This window comes from Canis aureus, chromosome 2 (assembly GCF_053574225.1).
Source record: "Canis aureus isolate CA01 chromosome 2, VMU_Caureus_v.1.0, whole genome shotgun sequence".
NCBI classification, from domain to species: Eukaryota; Metazoa; Chordata; class Mammalia; order Carnivora; family Canidae; genus Canis; species Canis aureus.
In genome coordinates, this window is record NC_135612.1 from 3,697,115 (window position 1) to 3,717,593 (window position 20,479).

At 40.7% G+C, this 20,479-nt stretch overlaps 1 long non-coding RNA gene across 1 annotated transcript in view; it reads right to left on the reverse strand.

The window, feature by feature from the left end:
• LOC144290008 (uncharacterized) overlaps window positions 1-1,686 on the reverse strand; it is a 43,271-nt gene extending 41,585 nt beyond the window's left edge. Inside the window, exon 1 of the long non-coding RNA XR_013357891.1 lies at window positions 1,539-1,686. This is a non-coding gene — a long non-coding RNA (uncharacterized LOC144290008). The remainder of the gene's footprint in view (window positions 1-1,538) is intronic.
• Between the last annotated feature and the right edge of the window lie 18,793 nt (window positions 1,687-20,479).

Below are 20,479 nucleotides of genomic sequence, written 5' to 3' on the forward strand. Positions count from 1 at the left end.
CATCTTGATTTGCCAGGCAGCTCAGTGGGTCCCAAACTCTTTTCAAACTCTTAAGCACCTTGATTCCACGTATAATCCCTCGGCACGTGATGCACAGTAAGGATGCTCAGTGGATAAAAGAATTTTAGGAAGCCTCTCCGCTGTCTCTCTACCCTTCCAGTGTGAGGCTGCTGTGCTCAAGGCTGCTCAAGCACCTGTCTTGGAAAAAGGTGTTTCTAGTTCCAATCAGACACTGTTCTCTAAATTATGCTACATATCCCAGCTGTTTAATGTGGACGTTTGTATTTCTAGCCTCACTGTCTTTAAGTTGCCTTGTCATTGATGCTGATGGCTTCAGGGAAAAACTTAGAGCTGGAAAAAACACGCCAACACAGGCTGGTCCCGGGTGCATAGGTATTTGTCCATCACATATTATTATAATATACATTTGTTGTGACTTTCTGATGTGGCCTTTCTCATAGTGTCAGATGACTATCGTTTAAAAAAAGATCTTGGGGGACACCTTGATGGCTCAGGGGTTGAGCATCTGCCTGGAGCCCAGGTCGTGATCCCGGAGTCCTGGGATCAAGTCCCACATCAGGCTCCCCGCAGGGAGCCTGCTCCTCCCTCTGCCAGTGTCTCTGCCTCTCTCTGTCTCTCAGTGTCTCTCATGAATAAATAAATAAAATCTAAAAAAAAAAAAAAAAGATCTTGGAAACTTTTGGTTTAAATATAAAAATTATCTCTAAAGCAATTTCAGGGAAATAAAGGACTGCCTTATGGTTCCTTCTGGCCTTGTCCGCCCCATGATCTAATTGAGACCCATTCTTTTTCAATTAAATCACCAAATTTGTTTTGGTATATCTAATTAAGGTTAATACAATTTGTTATCTTTCTACCACCCCCTCTGGTAAGGCCAAAGCTGGTGCTTCTGGGAATCAGTTTCCTAAAACGAGGTCAGCAAGAGCAGAGAGGGCTTGGAAACTATGATTGCCTGGTTCATTGGAGCAGCCTAAAATCACCTCTCCTGCTGCAGTTGCCTGCCTCACTGTAGTCTCACCATCAATTTGCTGATATGCCTCTCTTTCTCTAATAAGGCCCAGTAAAGCTGCATGCCTTATCGAAAACACCCAAGTTCTCTACATCCTCAAATCCACCGTCTAAATCCAAGATGCTTGGGGACATCATTAATTCAGACATTTGACTGAACAGAGCCCTTTATCCTATTTTCCCCCCAACAGCAAGCTATACTAAGTGCAGGGTAGGAAAACTCAATAACTCATGGCAAATGCATTCATTTTACTTTTAAATTTCAATCACCAGGGTGAAGGGTCAAAAAAGGCCACGACAGAAATTCTTGCAGAAGAAAATCCCCCTGTTGCCCTGCAACCAGTCATCTTCCGGCTGAATAAATCATTACATTCTGTGGAACGTCAGCTCTGGCTGTAATCATGTGCTAAAGAGAAGGGCTTTTCTTTAGGGCTTCTATTTATTTTGGTCAGCTTGACAGATGAACAGCCTTTTCAAAACAGCGAGATTCATTAAAGAGTCATTCTTACGCATACACTCGGCGCTGGCCTGGGCCCACTGTGGGGATGAGGAGCTGCTGTGCTGCTGTGCGTGGTCCCCATCTGCAGCACACACACACCTCCTGGTCCCCTCCAAGGTCACCTGTGTGGCCGTCCACATCCTTCTGCTTTACTCTTTCTAGCAAGATACAAGATTTAAAAGACAAGGAGGATGGAGATTTTGACATTAATCTGTAGCAAACAGACAAAGGAGAAAGTCTTGCCTTTTACCTCTCCCCCATATGGCATAGGTTCGCTTACATCACCTGTCTTCCCCGACCACCTGTATACCTGAGCTCATCACCAGCAGCCTGCCCACCCCCCCACCCCCGGCCCCGCATTGCTCTGAGACTCCCACACCGGTACCCAGGCTCCTTCCTGCAGTACATCTAATGACAATATATCCGCCCGCCCACCCCACACCATACCCTATGTTCTTGGCTAGAATTTATGCTAAAACAGTATTCTGAAAAATAAATAAAATAGTATTCTGATTTATTCATGAAATTTGGGAAAAAGATAGCAGCTCATGGGGCTGGAAGGTCCTCCCATCTTCCTCTGCTCCTGCACGCCCGAACCTGGTGAGGGTCTTCACCATGACAACAGCCTCACTGTGCTCACAGTGAAGTGAAAGGAGAGGCATCTCACGCTTCCATCTGGCCAGGAACAACGACGCTGTGGGAATGAAGACTCCTTAAGACTCTCAAACGTGTCCACGGGATTCTGGGGTGGAGAGAGGTATGGAGGAAAATCCTTTAACGAGTGAAGTGAAAAATTCAAGAACAGAAAGACTGAATACTTCTACAGCTTTGAACTTCTCCCTCATCAATTATTTTTCACTAGGACACATAACCAAGCAAGTTAAACACAACACTATTGCTTCTGTACCACATGTATTTCACGTAATCTTCAAGACAATCCTATGCAGCAGGTGTGGCTACTAATGCTTTTTTTTTTTTTTTTTTTTTTTTTTTCCAGATAAGGAAACAGGTTTCAAAAGGCAAGTAACTCAGCCACAGTCACCCAGCAACTCTGATCTATGGCAAATGGCAAAGACCTTAGTTTCATGTTAGGATGGCTTCCTTCACAGGAGCCATTGGAGTGAATATGACAAATGTGGGGAAACTGATAATCCACAGAGGAGCTATTTTGGTAACAACTAGCTAGAGACTGGGGAATGGAAAAATTCTGCAGACTGGCTAACAGACTTGGAGGATCAGAATGTACATGAGGAATGAAAAGTTAAGAAAGTGGAAGAAATGAGAACTTTCGATTATTAGGGGAGAGATCAAGAGAAGAAACAGCTGGTCACACACTCTGCCTTGTCCTCTCTCCTCGTCTCTGTTACCTGTCCACAGCGACCAACTGGGCAAAAGCCCAGGCCCTTGATGACTCTTCAAAACCTGTAGGAACCTTACACACAACTTCTGGCCACAAACATAAGAAACCAGTTGGATTGGTCACTCCCAGTTTCAGGACTGTTCTTGCCTGTCCCAACCTTTCTGCTCCTGGGATGACCTGGGTGTTTCCCACTGTTTGGACCTGCCTCTGCTTCTGGATTCCACTTAGACTTCACTCCTCAGCTGCCTGATAAGACCTCTACCGGGTGTACCACTCATCCTCAAACTCAGCACTGACAAGCTAAACTACCTTTATTCCCAAATAACTTCTCCTGATGCCCCTGTTTCTCCAGTTGACTAGGTTTGAAAACAACAATTATCTTTGATGCCTCATTATCTTGTCCACAGAATTCAGCCAATAACCAATTGATATGACTTACAAAATGTCTCTAATCCATCATCTTTCAAACATCAGGGCCAGCCCTTCTAGTTCATATCCTCATTTTCTTTTTCAGACATTATCACTGGTTCCTCTCGTCTCTCATCTGACTTTCAGTCACTCTCATCTATTCCTTGTCCCCCATCCTGGGATCAGATCATTCTGGAACGGCTCTAATCATGGTATTTTTCTGCATAAAAATGTTTAATGGCCCTCCATTGCTAAATCAGGTGGATGCTCTTCAGAATACTTTCAGAGCCCCCAAAATACATCCCCAGGAGGAGACATCTGCAATTTTTCCTCCCCAGAAGCCAGTTCTTTTCTGGTAAGTGCCTTTAAGGTTCCTTGTGGGGACCCCCTCCTCCCTAATCCATATGGTTTGGTTGGCACTGATCCCTCTTCTTGGCGCTAGAAGTGGACATGTGACGTATCCTCCGAGACACAGTAATTGGTTCAGGGAGAAGCAGAAATGACTTAAATCAGAACAATGAGTCTCTATTCTGAGGCTTTTGCCCAAACATTTGAGAGAGAAGCTCATTTTCTGTGGAAACTGTTAGAAATAACAATGATAAAAGATTGGAGCTGCCAGCAGTTGACAAGTATAACATGATAATGAAGCCAACAGAGAGAAAAGAGGTGAAATTTGGAGAGCAAAATGGGGGTCCCTGGGTCCAGCTTTACTGAAGCCAGAGCAAGCCCTTGTCCTTCCAGTGAAGTGGGCCGATGCATGTCTTTCTGAGCTTTGCCCAGTTTTACTTATGCAGCAGTGACCTTCAACCTAAAGAATTCTGACCTGTACAGCTTCCACTTATCTTTTCAAAAGTACTTCCTCCTGCCCTTCCACAATTATGCTAAACTACGTGCTCTTGTCTTAAAGGTACAATGATTTTACATATTCGTGCTTTTGCTCCTGCTGTCCTATCTGGAACATAGTCCATAGTCTGCAGCCATCTCCACAAGCCCAATCTTTCAAGGTCTCTTTCAGATGATAACTCCCATCTGGTGTCTTTTCTGCCTTTCAGCCACATGGAGTGTTGTCCCCACTCGAATCACCCCATTGCCACTGAGCCTTCTATGCCGTTAAAGATTTAACATTCTTCACCAGTGACCCACGTTAGATGTTCAATAAACTCACGTGAATTAAGTCAAACTAAATAGGAGGGGGCTTTCCACATAGAAATGAAGCGAACACTTGTTGGATAGAATTGACTTTAAGTCCTGGGGGAAATTATAGGAAAGAGCTTATCCTTCTTACATTATACCTCGTTTTTGTTTCTTCCAAAAGATAGGGAGACATTTTCACTGCTACTTCCTCAACCACACATGCCAGTATAAACTATAATTTTGCAGCATAAAAGCACTGTAGTTTGAACCTGTGGGAAACAGTGGTACTTCTGGTTACAGGAGGGCATTTTATTTACTTTAATACTGGTTGCTTCCTTTTACACAGAGACTTTGTTTTTCTTTTGTTGGTGTCATTATGGTGCTGGTGTTTGGGTTTTTTTCCTCAAATTCAATATTGTAGATTTATTTCACTAATAATATCAGTATTTCTGAAGTTTTTATATGGCTTTCATCTTTAGTTCTGCAATTCTTTGAGCCTTGTTGGTTTTACTGTGGCACTATTTGAAAGGAATGTTCTCTTCCATTTGGTGTTTATATAACACCTGCCAGTTGATATTCTAAATGATTTTCAGCTCAAAGTAACTGCATTATATAGTCTGGCTGAAGAGGGGCTCTTTCTATAAATGCTAACCTGAGTGGTTAAACACAAAAAACCAATCCAATGCCTTAAGTCTCTTTTCTTTGTGATGCCACAGACCCACTTTTGGCCCCTTAAGTTCAAATAGTGACTTTGATGTCACAAAAACACAACCTATGGAATCAGACTGTGAATTCAAAAGAAATCTTAGGAGTGAAATCCAGACTTTCCTTTCTCCCCTCACTCCCATAGGCTACATCTCCTTGAAGAGCTAGATGCTTTACAGTTGAACAGGAAAAAAAAAAAAAGAATCAGAGAATATATGTTTGTCTTGGTAAGTAGCTTAGAAAAGAAACTCTAGGGCAGCCCAGGTGGCTCAGCGGTTTAGCTCTGCCTTTGGCCCAGGGGCTAATCCTGGGGACCCAGGATCGAGTCCCAGGCCAGGCTCCCTGCATGGAGCCTGCTTCTCCCTCTGCCTGTGTCTCTGCCTCTCTGTCTCTCATGAATGAATAAATAAAATCTTAAAAAAAAAAAAAAAAGAAACTCTAGATAGTCTATGCTCTTGTCCATATTCAGCTCATAGTATCAGTGGGAAATGTTTCTCTTACTGACACTGAAGCATGGGGAACTTGGTAAGTTTGGGGTTTATATGTATGTGATGTGCACTTCTGATCTAAAATGTTTACTATTTCTACACATGATTTTACAAGCAATACATATTCACTCTTTAAAAAGCATGACCACAATGAAATACTATAACTACCTTATGGGTAAAATTTAAGAAATTTGGCATTCTGTATATCAGAGAAGATGTAGAGCAACAGCATGTTTCATATGTTGCAAGTAGGAGTATTAACTGGTTCAACCAGTTTGGAAAATAATTTGGCATTATCTTGTATACTTGAGTGTTCACATACCCTGAGGCATGAAACTATACTCCTTAGTATGTACCCAAAGAAACATGCACCAGGAGTTAGTTTTATACAAGAATGTTTACAACAACCTTGTAACAGCAGGAAAAAAAAAAAACAAAAAACAAAAACAAAACCTGGAAACAAACAAAATGCCCAGAAACAGGAAAATGCACAAAATTAATTATTAAATACTATATGACACTGAAAATGAATGAATTTTAACTACATGCATAGCATACATGAATCTTAGTAACACGCTGTTAAATGAGAAAAGCAAATTTTAGACTACATACAACATGATACCATTTAAGCAAAGTTCAAAAACAATATTTTGATTAAGTGTACATCCATATAATGAATAAGAAAGCAAGATAATGATAGACCTCAACTTTAGAAAAATGCATATTTCTGGCAGGAAGTCAAGAGCATGCCATGGGGAGGAAGACATAGGAGAATCAAATCATTGTTAATGTTCCAATTCTTGGATCGTGTGGTGGTTTGTGGGTGTTTGTTACCAGAAAATAAAAGAAAATGAAAGAGAGCTATGAATGGACCAATGATGGTAGTGTAACACTAAGCAAGATTTAAGGTGAATCCAATTCTATGCATTAAAGTCCATAGTTAAAAACTAAAGGACAACAAATAAACATAAAGATAAAAAGGAAAAATACATCACCTGAAACCTTTCATTTTTAGGTAGTGGAAAACTCAACTACAGTGGCTTAAACAGAACCAGATTACTTATTCTTACTGTATAGGACTTTCATTTTCATGAAAGGCTAAAACCAAAGACGCATGCTGACCAAGGCTGTCCTCTTTTGAAAGGATTCCCCAAAGCCCCATCTAGCTTCTATTGGTCCATTCATTTACTTTTTATCTCTGCTTTTACTGCTCCTGCTCCTCCCACTACCTTCTCTCTACTTTCCCTCTCTTTTCTCCGTGGCTCCTATTTATTGCCCCTCATTGCTCCTGAGTATTCATGACTTCAGTGTCTTACCTTTCCTCTTTGTGCACTGCACTTTGTTCCTGAAATGAACGGTTCATTCTAATGCCGTGAGTTCAGAATTCCTATATAGCTAAAGCTCACATTCTGGACCCCTAAAGTGTCTGCAACCAGTGGATTTATTGATTAGCTACCCTCGTTCATTTCCCTGGGGCTACATGTAACAGTGAGCCCCCTTTGGGATGATCTCTTCTGAAAAGGGTTGAGGGCATGGCAGACAGTCTAAAGCTTGACCCGTCAAAGATGAGCCAGCTCATAATGGAGAGCTGACATAGCCTAGAAGAGCATATAAATGGTAAAGAAGAGGGAGAACTTCTACATCCTTATGGTAATGGGAAATGTTATCAACTCTTTTTAGAGAAATGTGTAAAGGATTCTTGAAGGAGATTTTTTTTTATTTTTTTAAGAGGAAAAGAAAGGATGAATCTCACATATTATTATGGGTATTTATCCCTCTTCAGGTATCTTTACTGTCATTTCTATGAGACACTGGAGAGGAGAAGTAAATACAGGTTTTCAGTCAACTTCCTGAACCAGAACCTGGCTTCTGCATTTTAATGAGCTTAGTTCATTTCAACATCAGTTGCATCCTTAAAAGCAATACATTTTCACAAAATAACCCTTCTTACTGCTCTGGTATTATACTGAACAAGAACTTTAAAAGAGGTGAATTTTGGGAAAGGCAAAGTCTGAACACTACTGCAGACAACTGAGTCAATGGGCTAATTTGTTGCCTCGCTGCATGGGGAAGAACTCATCCCCTGGAAACTTTGCTGTGACTGACCATCAATGGGTTTTTCCTGATATATTGTGCACCTGGGAAAGAAATGAAGACTAATTTCTAGACGGCTGAATCCTCTTTTCAAGATGGGTTGAAGTGGGTAATAAAAATCTAGAAACTCAGCTCAGGTGGGCCAGTAAGTAGCATTTGTGTCTTGTTAATTATCTTAGTGTTATCTTTTTTTTTTAAGTCAGCAGTTGGTATTGATGTCATCATAATACAACCACAGAACAAGCAGCAGCAAAATCCTCAAAAAGGTGGTAATGAATGTAAATGCTTCTTGCCTCATCTCTTACGTTCTTTTTCTCCTCAGTGGAGGAAACTTGCTTAGCTAGTTCTTCTCTAAAAGATGGTATACATTTGCAGGGCAGGTACAAGAGGGTCAATATTTAGCCTTTGGCTATCAGATGGGTATTTAATCTGAGCAAAGACGGTGGCCCATTTGAGATTTCAATACATGATCTTGCCTCTAATCCATGGACCCTATATGGGGAAAAATCAAACAGGCCACCAGAAAGTAACTATCTACTTAAATATTTATTTACTATTTTCTGTAGTGTGTTCAGTGTTATGGCATGTGTTGAGGATGAAGGAGTAGAATGGGATCAGCAATCAAAAAGTAGAAACATCATTTATTAACTGGCAATCAGGTAGATAAGATAGATAATGAAGCAAACTGTAAGGTGAATGCCAGTAGTTCTCAGCCTTAACTATGCATTGGAATCACTTGAGGGGGAGCTTTAAAAACTCCCCAGTGCTGGTATTGATTATACGACGTACTTAACATAAAGTATTTGTCCAGTGAGGACTAGGAGTCTTAGTGCTTGTTTTCAACATTAGCAACATATTTGGAGTCACCTGGAGGACTTTTAAACGTCCTTGCACGGGCTCAGTAAGATGAGAATATCTGTGGGTAGGAAACAGCAATTAGGATCTCTTAAAGTTCTTGAAGGTTGAGAACCATATCCTTAGAGAAATTTACAACAAGGGAAAAAAAAATAACGTTCTGGTGCAGTCAAGAGGATCCCATGAAAAAGGGCAGAAGATGTTTCTGGCACAAAATAAGGGGGCAGACTTTCATGTGGAGGTAAGCAAAGGCACAGAGCTGGGACAGATACTGGTGGGACCCAGAACATATGCTAGACAACAGTTGGAAGCTCTTAAGAGGAGTGAAAATACATTTGGAAGGACAAGGTGAATTTAAAAAGGGATTTAAAAGACATACTGTGGGATCCCTGGTGGTGCAGCGGTTTGGCGCCTGCCTTTGGCCCAGGGCGTGATCCTGGAGACCCGGGATCGAATCCCACATCGGGCTCCCGGTGCATGGAGCCTGCTTCTCCCTCTGCCTGTGTCTCTGCCTCTCTCTCTCTCTCTCTGTAACTATCATAAATAAATAAAAATTAAAAAAAAAAATAAAAGACATACTGTGCACCCATTAGAATGAAGAAAACCCCAAACACTGGCAATACCAAATGCTGGTGAAGACGTGGAACAATAGGAACTTTCATTCACTGCTGGTGGGAATGCAAATTGGAACTTTGAAGACAGTTGGGTGGTTTCTTACCAAAAACAAACAGACCAACCATATTTTTCATACATTTCAGCAATTGCACTCTTTGGGATGTGCTCAGATGAAAACTTATGTCCCCACAAAAGCCTACACACAGATGTTTACAGCAGCTTTATTCATAATTGTAGAAACTTGAAGTGACCAAGATGTCCCTTGGTATGTGAATGGATAAATAAACTGTGGTACATCCAGACAATGGAGTATATTATTCAGTGCTAAAAAGGACAAAAAGACATGGAGGAAACTTGAATGCATATTACTAGGTGAAAAAAGCCAATCTGGAAAGGCTGCATGATATATGAGTCCAACTGTATGACATTCTGGAAAAGGCAAAACTATGGAGAGAGTAAAAGGATCTGTGATAGCCTGAATTGGGGAGGAGACAGGGGATAAATAGGCAGAGAATAGAAGATATTAAGGGCAGTGAAACTATTCTATATGCTACTACAATGGTAGATATATGTCATTGTACACTTGTCAAAATCCAAAGAATGTGCAACATCAAGAGTCAGCCCTAATATAAACTATGGACTTTGGGTGATAATGTGTTAATGTAGGCTCATCAATTTTTTTTTCTCATCAATTTTAATAAATCATCCCTTTGGTGCAGGCCGTTGATAGTCGGGGGGCGGGGTGGCTGTACATGTATGAAGTCGAGGAATGAATGGGAACTCTTGATCATTTCTGCTGAATTTTGCTGTGATCCTAAAACTACTCTAAAAAAAAATAGCATATTTTTTTTAATGGGGGAAAAAGTCAGGATGAGGAGTTGAAGGTTTAAATTAGAGGCAGCAGGGTGCTCTTACACTTCTTGAGCAGGGAACATGTGTTAAGAGTAAGGTTTTTGAGAACTTTTGCGGCACTGGGGTGGCTCAGTCTGTTAAGTGTCCCAGCTCAGGTCATGATCCTGGGGGTCCCAACCTGTGGGAAAGGGCTCCCTGGTCAGTGAAGACTCTGCTTCTCCCTCTCCCTCTACCCCATCCCATTCTTGCTTGCTATCTTAACAAATAAAATCTCTTCAAAAGAAAGGGAGACTTTTGCCACCATGCATAGAGAGGACCAAAAGAGCAAGATGCTATAGCAGTAATGTGAATGCTAAATGATGAGAGAGGGTTGAAGATTTGGTGATAATCTTAGACTCAATGGGAAGGAAGTCTTAATATTGACATCTCCTCATCTTGAACCCTATGGTTCTCTTTTCATTAAATGATAAGTAAAAGCGGGGCTGGAATTATCTAAAAAGGGAAGGAGAAAAGTATGAAAGGAGAGCTGAAATGTGTACTAGGCTCTGAAAAAATCTGCACTTCAGAATGAGGCAAGAAGGCGGCATATGGGAAGCACTTGAGTACATTAAAAGCCACCATGTGAATTATTTTAAAAATCTAATTTGCAAAGGCCATTGGCATTGCTTGGGTGCATTTGTAAATCAGGCAGTCGCTAAGTCATCTTGAACAGCTAAAGCTGTAATTTCCATGAAAAGGCTCAAAATATTAAAACATTAATTGAAAAAGAGCGCTTTGAAAATCCTGTTTGCAGAGTTCATTCAGCTGGGCAGGATAGGGTCAGGCTAGTTTTTCATCTGCAGGATAGGCTAAGCCTTTTTGCATGATTGCCTCGGAAAACAAATCCTTCATATTGTAAATGAATGACTCCTTGGTCTGTTTGCTTTATTAAAGTCTATTGCAGTCCTTTTTATTTATTATGCTCTCAGTTTCTACTAAACTCTCAAACTTGAATATAAAATGTCCCGTGTTATTTAATCTGCTAGCTATTGTTTATCCCCTCATCTCATGAAGCCAGGGATGGCAGACTCAGCTTTTATTGTAACGGCCGTAAAGTGCCTGTGGCATCTGCGGTGGGGATCAGCCTGGCAGGACAGGGGTCTGCTGTTCCTGCTCTTCTCCTGTGGGCTGGCAGGTGGGCATAGATGCTCCCCAAGCGCTCCCTCCCCAACAGCTCCTGCCAAACCTTAGATCACCTTTACAGAACAGAGGGTAACTCAATGCCAGCAACTCACACAGGCTAATCTTTCCTCTGAGGCAGTTGACAAAAGCTGCTGAGAACAGGAGATTGACTCTGGGCTCCCTCTCTGAAGGTCTCTGCTGTTTCAAGGTCAGGTAGGTAATGCACACAGTATCTTAATTAGAGCAGATGCTACAAAGCCTGGAAGGGAATGGGAAAAAAGGAAAGCAGAACTGTGTGCCTGTCCTACCTAGTCCAGGTATTTTACATTAGCAGAGTTTATTCTCTTACCATCCTAGGAAAGAAGAATCATTATTTCCCCCTCATTTTATAGGTGAAAAAAATAAAGGTGTAAGGAAATAAAAGAAGGCAGGCATGCAGGTAAGTTAGGAGTAAATGGTAGAACTGGGGGGTTGATCTAGGTCCACCCACCTTCAGACGCTGAGTACTTTTCACTCCACTAACTGTCTTGGTTCTGTTACCAGGCCTGTCTGGACCTGCCAGTGCTCTGCGTGACCCATTCCTGCATTACGTATGAGGTCCTTGCCTGAAGAGCAGAGCCCAAGGACTGGCCCATGCAAAGTTACTTCTCTGTCACTTCCAGACTGCAGGTCAGCTGGGAAGTCCTCATTCTTGTCACATGCACGGATTTTTGTCAGTGGTAGGATTAATTTAGCTCATTAAGCACCTTCCCATTAGGCTTGTGGCTTAAGTGAGGTGTCAAAATTTGAAGACTAATATTTTATGAATTGCACTGATGTGCTACTTCTTTGATCCCTTTTCATAGACCATGTTACGGCCATCTGGACACTTCCTTCTCTTGGAGTTTTTGGGACAGCAGCCAAAGCCAAGTACAGAATGCTGAACAGATCAATATAGTTAAACACATTACCATAATCCAAAGACATTAAAACGTCAATACCTCATTCCCCTGACGAAGCTTATATCAAACAGAAGGCTCGATGGCACAATAGATAGATTCATTAGGCTTTCACCTTTGGGAATGGATTTCAACACGGCTTAGGTCACTTGAAAAAGATGAGTTTCATCGTGTTAACTTTGCCAAACTTTGTTTATTGGCATTTGGGCTCCAATCACAATCCGATTACGTTGGCAGCTTTTCCTTACAAAAGGGGTGCTCTCCACACTTGTCTCATCCAACACAGGAATTCATTTGAGCTCTGTGTGACTAGTATTCTGTTCTATTAAAAACACCTGCAAACATCAGACTGTGAAGCTTCACACATAACATATCAGTATATTAAGCCAAGACAGAAAGAATTTTAAAACTCAATGAATATTTCTCTAGCACTTAATTTCTGTGCACAGCACTGTTCTAAGTGCTGGAGGTGGAATACGGGCATGCAACAGACTAGGAGCTTCCTCTACAGAATTTATGCTGTAGTTGGGGAGACAGACAAGCATATATATGCATAGAGTAATCTCAGGTAACTACGGATGCTATGAAGGAAGCAGACCTGGAAATGTAAAGTAGGGTGGTGAGGGCAAGGCTTGCTGAGAAGCTGGATCCAATATGTGGGGAGAGGACGCATGAAGAGGTTCAGAAGTTATGGAGAGGCATCCTATGGAGAATAGTAAGTACAATGGACTGGGGTAAGAATGAGCTCAGTGGATGTGAGGAATTGAAATAAAGCCAATGAGGACCTTAAAGTCAAGCTGAAGTTGGCTTGGGCTAGGTCATGCAGAGCCTTTCTAGACATGGTGAAAGACACGACGAGTCACTGCAGGGTTTAAAGTCAGGAAGTGACATAATTTTTTTATTATTTCACTCACTGTTTTAATATTTATTATCATTAATCAGGATTCGTATTTAGGATAAAATTGTTCTGGCTATGGCAGCAGTTCTCAGCACAGGGTGGTTCTGCCCCCCGGGAGACATTTGTCAATGTGTGGAGACCCTTTTTGGTCATCACAATTGGGGAGTGCTACTGACATCTAGTGAGATGCTGCTAAACATCCTAAGATGCCCAGGATAGCTCCCACGACGAACAGCTAGTTTAAAATATCAGTAGTGCTGTCGTTGAGAACCCCTGAGCTACGTATGGCATAGAGAATAGATTATTTGGGAAGAAGGAAAAGTGGAAGAAATTACGGTTATTTGGACTAGAATGTCAGCAGGAGGGTTGGAGAGAGGTAAAGTGACACAGGATATATTTTGGAAATAAAGTTGATGGGACCTGCTGATAAAATTGGCTGTAAGAAATAAGGGAAAAAAAATGAGTCAAGGATGACTCTCATGTTTTCATCCTCAACAACCGGGTAGACAATGCAGTCAGGCATTTATTTACCAAGATGGGACAGAACAGACAAGGAATAGTTTGAGAAGGGAAAGATCGAGGCTTTTATTTTGGGCATGTTAAATGTAAGACCGGGTAGACAGACTTCCCAGACTATCAAGGGAGCAGCTGAGTATATGAATCTGAAACTAGGGGTCAGTTATTCAGCATGTAGATGATATTTAAGTCCGTGGGACTGAAGAGGATGGCTAGGAGGAACAGAGGGGCCGGTGCTGACCCCTCCAATATTCAGGGGCCAAACTGAGGAAGGAGATCAGCAGTGTACACTGAGGAAGAGGTGTTAGGGGAAACCTAAGCAGGCGAATGTGGTATTCTTGGGAGATAAGGAAGGAAAGGGTTTGCAGAATGGAGCTGTAATCTATGCTGAATGTTTCTGAGAGGTCACATAAAACAAGAGGGAGAGAGAAAAAAAGACCTTGAATTTGGCTGGCTCAATTTGGCCAATAAAGTAGTGAAGATTACAGTAGCTCTGGTGACGTGGCTGAAATTGAGCCCTGATTGGAGTGGGTTGAAGAGAGTAGGTTCAGAAGATGTAATCAAAGAATATGAATTCTTTCAAAAAATATTGCCAAAAAGAGGAGACAAATGGGATGGCGACAGAAATCCAATTGTAGTACAACAAAGAAGTGGTGTTTTTTTTTCTTATAGGATCCTTTCCTTGTAAATCACAACGTATTATGTTTACTTATGAAATTAACCTGTAGTAACTGAAACAAATAATTTCATGATTTTCTAGGTGTCGGTTTATAAGACATGCATTTTATCAAAAGTAGAACTCTTTCATGAATGAAACTAAAACAAAACATTCCAGAACCACTGAAGAAGTGCCAAAGCTTCAGAATAGTAGTTTTTCTAAGAATGTATTTGGAAAACTACTACACTAAGTTTATTTAATTTAAACAACAAAATTTCATGCACTGGTCAGAACGGGGATAAACTTGTTCTCCCAGTAAAGCTCCTTCTCCTGTACCTGAAATTATAATGTAGCAAGATTTTAATCTTGGTGCTGTCACTTCTTAGTTCTTTGGCTAAGTTGCTTCATGTTTTGACACATAGATTCCTCATGTATAAAACAGTAGAAGTTAATGTGAAGATGAAATGAAATAATACATGCAAATTGTGTGTGTCCCACATGGGACCCATCCTGGCATCTTGACTCCAGGACTTTCTGACTGAGGCTAGCCTTGCAGTGACTTTGTGCTAGAACATCATACATGATGGCAGCGCTGGTCATCTTGGGGAGTTCTGTTTTTTTGTTTTTTTTTTTTTGAGGGGAGGGGAGTTCTGTTTTTTTCCCTGCATCTCACCTTTGATGTTTTCCCACCTGAGCTACTACACAGTCCAGAATGCAATGGAATTTGCATACACTTGCTGCCTATTACCCCGAAGTATCTAAACAACATTAACACCTAAGCAAGATTTGTTTCTGTGGTTTTTGGATTTCAGTGTATGAAACACTGTGGATTACCAAACATGTAAGCTGTGATGACTTTGAAGGAAGGACCCCAAATTTTCAGTTCAGAGTTTAGATATAGCCAGGAACAGAAGCAGTTACTCTTTCTCAATCATCCATCCACAAACAGAAGATTTCTCTAAGAAATAAGGAGAAAAAAAGACCAAAAATCGCAACAGTAACTCTTGAATTATTTATGAGTGGAAGAACAACTCTCTTCAAATCTTAAAAAAAAAAAAAAAAAAAAAAAAAAGTGCTACTGACCTAACATTAATATTTTTGAAGAGAAAAGAACTTACTTGCTGATTGTATTTTCTTGTCAAAAAGAGTATTGCTAGGAGGAATCCAAAAAGACAAGGAAATTGTAATAATGAAATCTTTGTATAACTTAAGTAAAGCAATCAGGCCCCATACACCAGACCACAGGCCTCTAGAGTTCACCAGTTCAGAAGAATGACATATTCACAAACGTATCACTAGGATGGGCTAAAGGTTTCTGGTTTTGTTTTTTATTTTTAGAAAATGCTAGGAATATCTGCCAAACAGTGTTCATCTTTCTGTGTTTCCAATAAATAGATGCTGATAACTCACTCCAAATCCCCAGAATTTTTTCTGACCGTAAGTATTTTGGAAATTTCTTTTATTACTAAGTTGCCTAGAGTTTCCTCTGTCTCTATGAATAAATACATCTAGGAATTTGATATGAATGTCTCAATAATTGTCTCAGTTTTAACTTATTACTGTGCAGTTCCCAAGTTCTATCCAGTACTTAACTGATTAAAATGAACAAAAGACATCACTAAGAAAGCCAGAGGCCCACTTTCTCCTCAGCAATGTCTACTCCCAGGGGTCATCTAGATCATCATTCCACCTCTAGATATTTAGAAGCGAATACACAAATAGGGAGCCCACGCTGATTCCAGTCTGAATGGCTCTAAATCCATCCCCTGAAGCCACACAGAACCAAACTAATTTCCTTTAATAGGCAGGCATTGCCCATGATGCAACTCAGGTCAGCTTAGTACAGAGTGAGGGGCTAGGGGCATCAGAGGATGAAAAGGAGCTGGTTGATAATGGGTAGGTGACCAGGCATAAGGGGAACCACCCTTGTTTAACCTGTGAGAAGAGTACAGGTGAGTGGGGATTGCAGGAGCAGACAATGTCTTTTTTAATGCTAAACACTTTTCAAGTCATGGTTTAAACCCTATGCACAGACTGAAGGATGTATGTGATTTCAGTCCCAGTTATAGTTGTTACCAAGTGAGTTTCACACATTTGTTCTTTCTAGTCTCAAATTTCTCACTACCAATCTGCATTTCTTACCTTGGAGCCTAAACATCCCAGAACACCACCTAGGTGAATATCCTGAGCTGTGCCTAACAGAGGAGGGATAACACCCTTGTATTAGAGGAAAGATGGTCATAGAGATTCTGACGTATGTTCAGCAACCTTCCTAGGGCAGTTTCCACAATGATGAATCTTGTCTTCAAACATGGACCTCATTTGGGCTTTTGAAATATGAAGTCTGTGCCAAGCAGGACCAATCAGAATCTGGCAACAGTTTCTGCCATGCAAATCTCTTTTATATAAATTGTCTTTTTAGGGAGCTTCCAAACTCATGGAAGTGGTCAGTGATTATAGAAATTCCACAATCCTTCCCACATTTCCAGCATCTTCAGTACAAAATCTCTGATATAGACATTAACAATGAAGCAGCAGAAAGAGAAATTAAGAAAACAATCCCATTTAAAATTGCACCCAAAATGGTAAGATATCTAGGAATAAACTTAGCCAAAGAGGTGAAAGACCTATATGCTGAAAACTATAAAACACTGATGCAAGCATTTGAAGACAACACAAAGAAATGGAAAGATATTCCATGTTCATGAATTGGAAGAACAAATATTGTTAAAATGTCTATACTACTCAAACCAATCTACAGATTTAATGCAATCCCTATCAAAATACCAACAGCATTTTTCACAGAGCTAGAAAAAACAATCTTAAAATTTGTATAGAACCACAAGACCCCAAATGTCCAAAGCATTCTTTAAAAAGAAAAACAAAAGTATCACAAACCCAGACTTCAAATTGTATTACAAAGCTGTAATAAGTATGGTACTGGTATAAAAATAGACACATAAATCAATGGAACAGAATAAAAAACCCAGATATAGACCCACAATTATATGATCAGTTAATCTTTGACAAAGGAAGAAAGAATATGCAACGGGAAAAAGTCTCTTCAACAAATGGTGTTGGGTTAACTGGACAGCTAATGCAAAAGAATGAAACTGGACCGCTTTCTTTCTTTTTTTTTTTTTTTTTTAAATTTTTATTTATTTATGATAGTCACAGAGAGAGAAAGAGAGAAAGGCAGAGACATAGACAGAGGGAGAAGCAGGCTCCATGCACCTGGAGCCCGATGTGGGATTGGATCCCGGGTCTCCAGGATCGCGCCCTGGGCCAAAGGCAGGCGCCAAACCGCTGCGCCACCCAGGGATCCCTGGACCGCTTTCTTATACACAAAAACAAACTCCAATGGATCAAGGACCTAAATGTGAGACCTGAAACAGTTAAATCCTAGAAGAGACTACAGGCAGTCATTTCTCTGACACTGGCCTAAGCAACATTGTTTTTAGATATATCTCCTGAGGCAAGGTAAATAAAAGCAAAAATAACTTGGGACTAAATCAAAATTAGAAAGCTTCTGCACAGCAAAAGAAATGATCAACAAAACTAAAAGGCTATCTACTGAATGGGAGAAGATGTTTGCAAATTACATACCATAAAGGGCGAGTATCCAAAATCTATAAAGAATTTATCAAACTCAACACCCAAAAAACAAACAAAAAAAAATCCAGTCAAGAAATGGGCAGAAGACATGAACAAGATATTTCTTCAAACAAGACATCGAGATGGCCAACAGACCCATGAAAAGATGCACAACATCACTTGTCATCAGGGAAAAACAAATCAAAACTACAATGAGATATTACCTCACACCCTTCAGAATGGCTAAAATCCAGAACACAAACAACAAGTGTTGCTAAGGATGTGGAGAAAGGAGAACCCTCTTGCACTGTTGGTAGGAATGCAAACTGGTACAGCCAATCTGGAAAACAGTATGGCGGTTCCTCAAAAAGTTAAAAATAGAACTACCCTACAATGCAGTAATTGCATTATGGGGTATTTACTGCAAAAATACAAAACACTAATTCAAACAGATACACGCACCCCTATGTTTATTGCAGCATTACTTACAATAGCCAAATTATGGAAGCAGCACAAGTGTCCATCGACAGATGAAGGGATAAAGAAGATGTGGCATATATATACAATAGAATATTACTCAGCCATTAAAAAGAATGAAATCTCGCCAATCTCCACATGAATGGAGCTAGAAAGTATAAAGAGTATAATACTAAGTAAAATAAGTCAGCCAGAGAAAGATAAATACCACATGATTTCACTCATATATAGAACTTAGGAAACAAAACAAAGGGGGGAAAAAAAAGAGAGAAACCAAGAAACAGATTCTTTTTTTAAAAAAGATTTTATTTATTTATTCATGAGAGACAGAGAGACAGAGAGAGACACAGGCAGAGGGAGAAGCAGGCTCCATGCAGGGAGCCTGACATGGGACTTGATCCTAGGTCTCCAGGATCACGCCCTGGGCTGAAGGTGGCACTAAACCACTGAGCCACCGGGGCTGCCCCAAGAAACAGACTCTAGAGAACAAACTGATGGTTGCTAGAGGGAGGTGAGTGAGGAGATGAGTGAAACAAGTGAAGGAGAGTCCTATAAATCATATACTTTTCAGGAAGTGCTTACTATGCATAAGAATGAGCCATCCTTTAATTCAGTGGCTGCTCAGGAGTCCGCCTCCATCCTTTCTTCACAGTCTCCCTCCTCCCCACAGACTGCTCTGCACAGACTCCCCACAGACTGATGCCTTTCTTCATAAGCAGTGTCTCAACCTGTAACACTAACTGGTTTTGCCAAGGATGCAAGATAACTCTTCTGGCTTGACCTGATTAGATCCCAAGTTAAACCATAAAATATGGAGCTAGGAGGACAGCAGAAATCATCTAGTTTTACTGCCTAGTTCCCCAGTAAGAAACCTAAGGCCAAAACATAAGAGTGGCTGCAACAGAGCATGGAGAGTATCAGGTGTTCCTTGGAGTATTACAGAAGGTGCCCAGGCCCTGACTGTGTCTTTTGCACAGAGCAGCCAGGCCTACATCCTGAGCGCTAGCTACTCCCTAAGGCCCGAAGATTTCCCAAAACGTCAGGCCGTATCAAGCTTTTAGCACCCTACTCACATAACTACTCTTGCCCACAATCTATTTCTCCCCACAATTATCTAGCAGAAATTTGGTGCATTTTCAAGACTTGCAAGAACAGTCTTCCCAAAAAGCATCTTTACACCCTCACAAGTCAAATAAGATACTTCTTTTGTACTTCTTCTGTGGAAAGAATAATAATAAATAATAATAATAATAATAATGGCCAACATTTATTGGACACTTACTAGGTGCTAGTAATGTTACAGATTGTATCTCACTCAATTCTCGTAACATCCTATGCTACAGGAACTATTATTTGTCCCCATTCTGAAAATGAGAAATTGAAACTCAGAGAGGTTAAGTGATTTTTAAGAAGTATCTAGAAGTGAGATGCCTCCGACAGTGTGAGTTAATCATCTACACACCTAAGCATGTAGCTATGTGCTATGCTGATGTCTTATTACACAGCTGTTGAGGCATATACGACACGGGAGCATACTTACGTTTGATACATGTCTGTGTTTCCCACTGGAGTGTAAGCTCTCTAGAGCAAGGGCTTATGTTTTGACTTTTTTCCCTCCGTACTAGTAGCTTCTGGCAGAGACTAAGTTCTCAATAAACATTTGCTGAATGAATGCATGAATGAAAGAATCATTTTTCATAGGTGGTCTCTGAAGTGCAGTTCCAAAACAGTCCCTGCATAATGATCACTTATAAACGAGGGGGCCAGACTCATGATTTATGTGCCTGAATAATGACTTCCGCAAATAGACACTGCAGATTGTTGGCAAAAATGTTAGACAATTAAAAGGCTTTATCTATTAGCAAAATCAAACGCTTCTATAGATCACTAGGAGAATTTCAGATTTCTCTCTCTTCTTTTCCTACTAAGGAAAAACTGGGAGCAAAAGAGGAAGCAGGAACAGGTGAAGTAGTATCAGAATGGAGGTCAGGAGAGCTAGCCCCACTCTGCTCTACAGTCACTTAGCTTCCTGTGAAATCAGCTCTTTTCAGTTTTTAAAAAGATATACTTTAAAATGCTCTCCATGGCCTTTTAAATGCAAATGACCTGGGATTCCAAAATCCACCTCTAAAATTCACTGTGGCCCATGGCTGATTAAAATGCAAGCCATAGGAAAACACTTGGTTACTCTAGATTTC